This window comes from Mus caroli, chromosome 3, assembly GCF_900094665.2.
Source record: "Mus caroli chromosome 3, CAROLI_EIJ_v1.1, whole genome shotgun sequence".
In the NCBI taxonomy this organism is placed as follows: Eukaryota; Metazoa; Chordata; class Mammalia; order Rodentia; family Muridae; genus Mus; species Mus caroli.
The window spans coordinates 77,853,668-77,864,066 of record NC_034572.1 but is presented as its reverse complement, the minus strand read 5'-3'; the positions used below and the strand labels follow the sequence as shown (position 1 = coordinate 77,864,066).

The window sequence follows — 10,399 nt, the reverse complement described above, 5'->3', positions numbered from 1 at the left end:
TCTTTCTTTCTTTCTTTCTTTCTTTCTTTCTTTCTTTCTTTCTTTCTTTCCTTCCTTCCTTCCTTCCTCTCTCTCTCTCTCTCTCTCTCTCTCTCTCTCTCTCTCTCTCTTTCTTTCTCTCCTTTCATTTTTTTTGGCTACAATGAAGTGAGTGGCCCTGCCCCACCACTTTGTCTCCCCCATACTACCTTAGCTCACCAAAGGCCCATAGTGATAAAGCCAAATCACTTTGAGCTAAAACCTTGGAGCCAATAGGCTGGCATGAGCCCTCCCTCCTTTGAAGTTGTTTCTCTCTGATGTCTGTCACAGCAACTCTCTATTGAAACGACATCATCCTCACCCATCTCTACTACATCACTCTCTTGTTTGTAGAAGTGTGCCTGTCCGTAGCAACAAGCTAACTCTATCCAAATGAACCCTAGGCCTTGGTTCATCATTGGGAAGAGATGAGATCCTCCTTACCTTGATCTAAAACCTGGAGCTGATGCTGCCTTTTTACTGCGATGAGGGAAGCCATGCTGTGTATCAAGCCAGCGCGAGGGAGATGCTCAGGTCTGAAAAGCCATAGAGATACAAGGACCAAAACCCTGATAAAACTGCCTTTGAGCCTAGGGCCAGGTCAGCTTAGCTAGGAAATCTCCTTTCTTTGAAACGGCTTGAGTTCAGTATACAATTAATTTGCAACCCCATGTACTCTAAACCAAGAGGACCAGCATAATCATTAATTTCTCCAACGTCAATTTCCTCTTTTTTAAAGTGGGATTTAAAAAAAATGTCTCACTTGGCAGAATTATATGTCATATCTTACTTACATAGAGTGCCTACCCCTGTTTAACACTTGATAAACATGCCTTTAGTAGATGGCTTGATTCTCCATTTATTTTCTGCCTTAAAGGATTAGCCATAGTAAGGAAACAAGAGACACTTAATGGATCCAAATGCACACAGAGAGAAGAGAAAGAAAAGGAAATTAAAAGAAAGAAAGAAAGAAAGAAAGAAAGAAAGAAAGAAAGAAAGAAAGAAAGAAAGAAAGAAAGAAAGAAAGAAAAGGAAATTTATGTTGTACATGCAACTCCCTGGCTGTGATGCCCTTATGTGAGAGGACTGAAGTGCCCAGAAACAGGCTGACTCCACGACAGGCTGAAAACTGGTAATTTGGAAGACTAGGCCTGAGTTTCTGTTTCCCAGAACTGGAAAAGTCCAAAACGAGTCAATTCCAGAAAGAAAGAAAAAAAAAAAAAAGCCACCCCTCACAGGCAGCCAATCAGGAGCTACCAGGAACTACACCACCACCTGGCCTGAACCAAGAATAGTTAATCAGCCTCAGTTCCGAAAAGACCCCCAAACTCCCCCAGAACCTTGACCAATCCCAAAGGCACCTATACCCCTGGAGTTAGAGCCAACTAATCAAGTGAAAGAAAGGTAGAAGTTACTCCTACCCTACAAGTTTTAAATTGACCCTGCAAAGTCCACACCTCTGTCTTCCGTTCTGATGTATGGTAGACTCCTGCATGCTAGATCTCTGCAAAATAAACGCTCGCTCTTTGCTATTACATACTATCGGAGTCTGGAGCACCATTCTTCGGCAAACCCCGGGCCCTGACAATGTATGCAGATAAAATGCTCATACAGACAAAAGACAAATTAATAAATAATTTTAAAAGAAAAGGCTTTTAAGGTGACATCCAGGGCTAGAAAGATGGTTTGTCAGATAAAGAACTCATTGCCAAAGCTGCCAACTGAGTTTGACCCCTAGGTCCCTCGTGATAGATGGAGAGAACTGACTCCCACACGTTGCCTGATTTCCCGACACTTATGGCTTGCATGCACCTACACTCACCCCCACCCCACCCACAGTGAGTAAGTAAATAGTAAATACAAGTAAACGACGAGTCTGAGTGTGTGTGTGTGTGAGTGAGTGTGTGAGTGTGTGTGTGTGTGTGTGTGTGTGTGTGTGTGAGAGAGAGAGAGAGAGAGAGAGAGNGTGTGTGTGTGTGTGTGTGTGTGTGTGTGTGTGAGAGAGAGAGAGAGAGAGAGAGAGAGAGAGAGTACGCATGTGTTTATGTTCATGTGTCTATAGGTGCACACATGCGTGCCCAGTGTCACTGCTTGATGCCATCTGCTATGAGTTTGTGAACAGTACCTCATTCCACTTCTGCTGCCTGGTCAGGGTAGGATCTGCCTGTCTCCTCCTCCGGATGTGAGGATTAGTTACAGACACTCTTAAACATGCACCAAGAAGAGACAAGTATAGCCAACCCTGAGTGTCCATGGCCGGCTTCCATGGTGTCACCTCATGGACGGTGTGTCACCTGCCCAAGTTCTAGGTGACCCTTGCAGCAGATGCAAAGCATAATACAATTATCAGAAAATGTTTCAGTCTATGAAAGGCATAGGTTCTTTTTTGAGCGTAATTGTATTAACTCTGTCAGATCTAGAAATTAGCAGTGTGAGGAGACAACTTTTAAACTCAAACAGGGGCTGTTATTCTGTCCACCTGGTCTCCCTGTCCCGTTTCACAAAAGCCTCGTTGTTATTTTAATGCTTATTGCTAAGCCAACTAACGAGTAGACAATAACTAATGGGCTGGCATGGAATTTCTCTAGAAGAAAATAAAGAGAATTCATCCACACACCCAAAAAAAAAATCAGATTATTTCAGTACATTTACTGCTTCTAGAATAAAATCTTTATGAAAATCCATTATCAAGCTTTGTTTTATTGCTCTGCGTTTGATATTGTACCAGACTGTGTCAAATTTCAGTGTTGGGGATGGGAATTTGGGGCTTCCCACGTGCTTAACATACACTCATAGTACAGCTGTAGCCCCTGCCCTCGTTACCAAGCTTTAGAGCCTAGGAAGTAATGTGCTTAGAGTATACCCAGTGCAGAGGTGACCGTGGCTATTGGATAAACTGGTTATTAGAGAATGTTGGGGAAAGGGGCTGGGAAAATGGCTGAGTGGTTAAAGAGTTTGCCATGTAAGAGTGAAGATCAGAGTTCAGATCCCCACAACACACCTAACTGCCTGACATGGCGCCCATGCCTGTAATTCCAACCTCAAAAAGCAGACAAGGATAGAGGCAGAGTTTCCCATAACAAGTTTGCTAGCCTAGCTGTGAGCTCTGAGTTTGACTAAGAGACTAATTAGCTCAATAAATATAGTGGACAAGCCTTGACACCAACCTTAAGGCCTCTACATGCATGAGTACACACATGCAAATATGCATGTACACATACATGCACACACATACCACACACCACACATACCACACATCTCGCATAAACGCACACACACATATATGTGTATACATACACATACATATATATACGTATATTATACATATGCATATATATATGCATATATATTCCACATAAGATGTCACCCTCAATTATCTTTTTCAGGATATCATTAGATGTGAAGATGGTGAAGATGGTCACTCTGTCCTTGCACTCTGGCTGAGTGGCTTCATCTGGTGATGCAAAGCGAGGGTGATGGTCATGGCTTGACAACAATATTGATGGGTTTAACAGCACTGAACTGTACAGTGAAAAACAGGAAAGACTTTAAGGTCTACATTATGTGTATGTTACCACGATTTTTAAAAAAAGGTATGAAGAAGATGATTTAATTTAAAAATATCCAGACTTAAACAGATGGAAGCCCTTCTAAGGTGTCATTAGAGAGTAGCATGGCATGTGTAGGGCTCCCCCAAATACCCACACCCCCCCTCATTTCCCTTAGAGCTGTGGGATGCATTAGGATGATGCGGATGATGAGGATGGTGCAGATGATGCAGATGATGCAGATGATGCATATTCCTTTCTATCTCCTAACCCTGAGCACCTGTGTTCAAAGATCCCCTGGCATCCTGATGGCATGACCACTCTCCCAAAGGCGTCCTTGTTTTAAGGGAGATGATCATTGCTTTCTTGTACCTTTTTAAACTGTAACGTTGAAGAGCTGTGCATCTTTATTTCCCGTTCCCAGGAAGCCCAGTTGGTAAACTGGAGGAGGGGTTACATTCACTTCTATTTAAAAATGCATTACTTTGCCTCGAAATAATTTTCTGAAAGCATCATCTGGGATTTGGGACGAGCTATGATGTACTGCTCATTTCTTAATTTCCTTCTGCAACCTGCACCTGTTTTGATCTTTGATTTCCTTTAAATGTACATCGAGGCAAATGTATTCTCTCACCATCACCTTTAATGCATCCAAAATTATACCCCTTGGAATTGTTTCGGTATTATTCATTTCAAAATGGTTTCTCAACATTTCTTGAATTTCATTTATCCAGGTAAAGTCTTTAAGCAAAAGGTTATTTGGGGGCCAGCACACACTGGATCCCAAGCTCACTCAGCCTCCTGAGATTATTTTCTTTGGAATCAGCCCAGGAAAGAATTCAGGTTGAGAGCTACAAAACTCAGCAAAACGGCAGAGAATTAAACAACATAGCTGGATGCATTTGCACTTAGCAGGCAAACCTGAGTAGAATACTTAGAATTTTTTTTCCAAAGACCTATTAGATGGATATGTTTGTTTATTTCATAATCTAATCTTTCAATTGCAAACTTAATATCCAATTAAATCACCCCTTTAAAGCAACGCTGGTTTCAGAGACTAATTAGCATGTTAAGAAAGGAAGTTTGCTCATTATTTGGGGTCTGTATAGAGCTGAAGCAACAGGAATCGACCTCACTAAAAAGATGCTTTCCAGGAGCCAAGTAGATGATTGGTGCGGTAATTATGTTATTTAAGGCCCTTCTCCGGCACTGAACGAGGAATCGCATTTGCATAGGTGAAACAAAGACTCAAATGGGAGAAAACAAAGCAAAGTTGTTTCCCAGAAACAAAGAAAAATAATGCTGCAGAGTGGCTTCTCTTCCTGAAGAGGAGAGGAGAGAAGCCGGTTCCCCTGCTGCCGCCCGCCCAGGCAGGCTGCAAACTGAACCCACGAACCCACGGTGAGTCAGAGAGGGCACGTGGGACAGGTCCCTGAGGCTCCGCTACAGAGTAGCTACAGAGTCGCTAGAGAGCTCCGTCAAGTTGCACTTGGCAGGAGCCAGGTTTAAGAAGACAATAAAATGTTCGCCTGTGTTCACAGCAGCATGATTCATGGTGGCCCAGACACGGAAGCAGCCCTAATGTCCATCCACACAGGAGCTGAAACACAAGACAGAATACGAACATACAATTGTTAAGTGAGCCTTTAAACCGGTGGAGATTGTGACCCGTGTTAGAACACGCGTGACGCCTTGAGCACATGTTGCTAAGCAGAATCACGGTAAAAGGAGCGCACACTACATACAGTTGCCCTTAAATGAGGTTCCTTAGGGCAGTCAACTTTTCAGGGACAGGAAGCAGAAAGGCAATTGCTAGGGGCTGAAGGAAGAAGGAAATAAGATGCTGTCGGTTTGTGAGGACAGTTTCAGCTTTACGGAACATGAAGCATTCTGGAGATGGGTGATGGTCATGGCTTGACAACAATATTGATGGGTTTAACAGCACTGAACTGTACAGTGAAAGACAGGAAAAACTTTAAGGTCTACATTATGTGTATGTTACCACGATAAAAAAAAAACATATGAAGAAGATGATTTAAAAATATCCAGACTTAAACAGATGGAAGCCCTCCTAAGGTGTCATTAGAGAGTAGCATGGCATGTGTAGGGCTCCCCCAAATACCCACATCCCCCCTCATTTCCCTTAGAGCTGTGGGATGGATAGGCCATTTCAGCACTGCTGACATTGATTGAGGTCAGGACTGGTTTCCCTGGGTGATGACCAGTGCCAGCCCTGGGGCTTCACCAGATGGTCAGTGACCCAGGTCTCCATCTTGAAATTCCTAGCTTTGTGACTGTTGACCTGGTGTTTGTCATGAACTCCAACTGGACAACGGAGCGAATGTAGAGGAGTTAGAACCTCCATTACCACAGTTCTGCTGCCTCCCCACCTCTCCAGGGACGGCTTCCCAGCAGCCCTCATCCTGGCTCCGTCCATTCACCCTGACGCCCACTGCTGGGCATGTTGTTCTGCATTCTGTCTCAGGTATGGAGATGTATTGACATAGAGAACACAACACCTTTGAAGGCCACATGTCCTTGTGGACAGACATCACGTTCCATGCTCTGAGCTATGCAGAAGCATCTGGCCCTTTTCTGAAAGTGTGCACCTGCATCTGACATGTCCCTATGCTAGAGGATGGGTCCCTTCCATGGCTGGGAGACTGTCCTTCTTTGCCACCTTCCCAGTCTGCCTGTGTTGTTCTCTTTTAAGTAGCTGCACAAAAATATGAATTGTGTGATTTCAGTGATTCTGTATACAAGTTAAGTGCTAATATTTGCATTTAAATGAGGTTTTGTACAATGCAAAGATGAAAGGTAAAATCATGTTAATAAGTGGATTTTTAAATTTTTTCTTTACTTCAATGGCACTGACTGGCCAATTTAAAAAAAAAAATGTAACAAACAGAAAGGCCTAGAAGGAAAGAAAAGCTCTACCTTTTAGTACTTCCCTTAGCACTACTCCTCTCCCTGTATTTTAAACAAAGACCAGGGAATGCCACTGGTGGGGTGTGGCTTTCTCCAAAGAAGATGTTTCTATGTGACTGTGTTACAGTAAGGTGAGTAATAACTTTATTCTGTCAAAGGTCAGAAATAGTACTGTAATATTTTAAGCCTTGCCCCGTTCAAATGCTCTTACCACAATGAACCTCCCACCATGCCACAAAAGCAGCTGTAGACAACATATAAACACTTGAGTACAACAAGTGTTCAATAAAGTTTTATTTAAAAATGAATATGGCGGTAGGCCACAGTTTACCAATTCCAGTCTTAAGAAAAAGAAAGGCTCTCTCATTTTCTCTCACCACCTCTAAACACATCAAGAAGGTGCTACCTTGGGAAGTTGGTGTAAGACCTTCCCCCCACACCCCCTAAGGAAGAGACAGAGATCCTAAGTCAAGTTTCATAGCAAGTACAGTCTAGAAAACTTGGAAGGCGAAAGGCATATTTGAGGGCTCCTGTGATTTAATGTAGTGATGTGACTTTAGTGTGTGGTTAGATAGCAATGGTACAGAAACAGGCCCAACTCCTTGAAACATAATATGTGCTAAAGGCATGTAAAGATGAACTGGTTAATAGCTGGGTTAACTGAGAACTTGTATAGAAAGGAGAAACTTGAATATTTTATCCACCCAGTCACAATCAGATGAACTTCATTCTGGCTGAAAAGGCAAGGTGTGGATCTTCCTGGGGAATACTAGTTCCAGTTCTGAGGTAAGAGATTAACAAAGAGAGAGTTTTGCTGTTTCAGACAGCAAATGAGTAACCTCAGACTACAAAAACCAGGCAGCAGAGGTCAGAAGCCAAGTGCAGGAGATGCCTGGACCAGAGATCAAACAAAGTGATCATCAACACAACAATAGGCCAGGCCAAGTGGCATAGATTTGGAATCCCAGCCTTGGAAGGCTGAAGTTTAGGCTACATACTGAGACCCAATCTTCAAAAACAAAACAGCAACAATAACAGCATAGCTTCAATAGATTAAAATAGGTTTAAATCCAAGAACTGAGACAGAGAAGCTCATTGGCCACATTAATGAATACTAGAAACCAACAATTTTGAACCAAACATTCATCTTACATTGCCTATATAAACTATTCTTTATGGTAACCAAATAACTGATCAAAGGTTAAAATTACCTCATTTATGAAGCGGTGAAATTAGATCATCACCATGATCAGTCCTTTGAACCATCACCCCTCTGGGCAGCGATGGTTGGTAACCATGAGTATCACCCACAGGAAGACACAAAAGCCTGTCCTGCTTCTCTGCTATACAAGGGCCTGTTGACATGTGGGCATGCCTGCAACCCTGCCCCTCAGCAGCCAGGAGGTTGAACCTGAATCTGATTGAGAGTCCAATCTAGATATAAAAACCGATTTAGTGAACTTGCAAAGCATAAAGGGACACTTTAAATAATAGAAGAGATGTGGTCAGCAGAAACCAGAGTAGGTAACTCCTGGACAGCAGGCCTCCTCGACACAGAAACTGTGAGGAAAGAGCAAGAGGCAGGGAAAAGGGACACACAGACGTTGACTGTTAAAACAGAATTGATCTCCCACCCCTTACTGTGAGCTCTTCAGTTTGTTTGAACTTGATCCAAAAATAGAAATCATAACAAGGCATTGATAAGGCATTGGGAGAATTAAACACTGGTATTTGGCAATGTTAAGTAATTAATAAATTTTTTTCTTGTAATGATGACATTTTGGTTATATTTTTAAATAATTATCTTTTAAATTAAGTTATTTAGTAGAGGTGTGTATGTTCACCTGTGTGAGTGTGTATGCACAGATGTGGCACACATGTGTGCCACAGCATATGTGTCAGAGAACAACTTCTTGGAGTACAGCTTCTCTCCACCATGTGTGTGTCAAGGATTGAACTCAGGTCACCAAAGCTGGGAGCAGATACTTTTACATGCTGAGCCATCTCAGTGACCCTTAAAATAACTCTTTTTTTAAAGTATACACAGCACAAAACAATATTCCTAAATGAAGCCATATGATATCTTGAATTTGTTTCAAATCAGCATGAGGGAAGAGACAATAAAGGAAATGTGTGATCCAAGATAGGTCCTAAGGTGATCATTCTAGAATCTTGTTGTGGGTATATGGGAGTCTCTAGTGCTATTTTCTCTAATTATGTGTATATTTGAAATTCGCCACAGAAAAACACTGGTTTTTTTTTTAAAAAAAAGATAAGTTGTTTCCTTTTGTTTACAAAAAGAACTTGCGCAATTTCAGACCAAAATATTAGCTGCAAGATTGTATCTTCTACATAGGACAAAGAAGGCACTATAGTCAAATCTCAACATTATGGCTTCTTAGACAAGACCTTAACAATGGCAGCACAAGTCAACATGCCAGTGTGGATGGGGGAGATTTCACAGGGGTTCACCCCTAACTGAAGAGCTCTATGCAATTAATAACAGCTGAGAATTAGTCCTCCCCAGGGAGGAGCGTGTATTTGTTACTTTTCTGCTGCTGTGACAAAACACCATGACTAAAGCAACAACGTATAAAAGAGTTCATTTAGACGTACAGTTCCAGAGGGGTGAGAGCCCATTGCCTTTATGGCGAGGAACATGGCTGCAGAGGGACAGGCTGGAGTGGCAGCTAGGAGCTTACATCTTAATCCACAAGTAAGAAACAGAGAGAGCTAACTGGAAGTGACATGTATCTTTTGAAACCTCAAGGCCCACCCTACCCCCCTCCTGGCAACATACCTCCTCTGAAAAGACCATACCTTGTTAATCCTCCCCAAACTAGGAACCAAATATTCAAATTCCCGAGACAAGGGGGACAGCTAATTCAAGCCACCACAACCCCCCCAGCTGATTATTCAGTAATAAGTACATATAAGCAGCACCAAACAGACTCGGCAGGTTGTATTTATATTTTTATATGTATTTCACATGTAACAATGATGATTAAACAAAAAATAAATATGTAAAAGGACAAAAATATTTTTAAAAGAACTGAAACTTTTGGGGAGATTTACATTTTAATTTAGTGTGTGTGTGTGTGTGTGTGTGTGTGTGTGTGTATGGCCTGTGTGTCTGAATGCAGGCATGTGCATGCCACAGCACACGTGTGGAGGTCAGAGGACAACTTTTGGAAGAGGAGCCTCTCCTTCCACTGTGGATTCTTGGGACTGAACTCAGGTCATCAGGTTTATGTAGCAATTCTGTTAAGTGAGCCATCTCATTGGCCCTATTGAGGGGCTACTAGCTTTGGTATGGCAGAAGCATTCAGCAAGCACTTAATGAGCACCCTTCAGGGACTCAAAGATCAAAAGACACAAGTAGAATATATGGAGGACCAATATTCTAGAAGTCTAATGCACAACTTGAGTTTTAAAGTAAAGAGTGTTGGGCTGTACTCAGGATGGTCCCTAATAAGTAGGTTTTCTTTGTTCTTGCTTTAAACACATTGAAACAGCTAACTATGTGAGTCCAGTTAAGTTAATTTGCTTTGCTATAATAAGCATTATATTATCTCTCTGTACCCCTTAGCATCACGTTGTGTATCTTAAATATACACACTATGCATTGTTTGGTGAAAGACTGTTCAAGTGAAAGGTACTGTAGAATTATCACAGCAGTGGTAGAAATTGGAAAAGAGGGGCTGTCTCTTTATTAGGGAGAATGTTAGCCACTGTGAAATCTATGCAGACGCCAACAAAGGAACACTGAGATGAGCTTTATTTAATGTCCTTGGAAGAACCAATGAGCATACCAATTGTCTGAACAGACAATGGGGTTCTCTATTTGAATGGAAGTTTAAGTTCTTTGAATTCTATTAGAATCAAATACCTTGAGAATTTGCATC

General features: G+C 42.0%; 1 long non-coding RNA gene across 2 annotated transcripts in view; it reads right to left on the bottom strand.

Moving 5' to 3' along the window:
• The window catches only part of LOC115030647, a 49,371-nt gene that overhangs the window by 24,062 nt on the left and 14,910 nt on the right, over positions 1 to 10,399 (bottom strand). The window contains exon 3 of one of the 2 annotated variants that reach the window (XR_003836249.1): positions 3,433 to 5,166. The exons of the other annotated variant lie outside the window; for it this stretch is intronic. This is a non-coding gene — a long non-coding RNA (uncharacterized LOC115030647). Of the gene's footprint in view, positions 1 to 3,432; positions 5,167 to 10,399 lie in introns of those variants that run through there. 2 annotated transcript variants of the gene reach the window in all.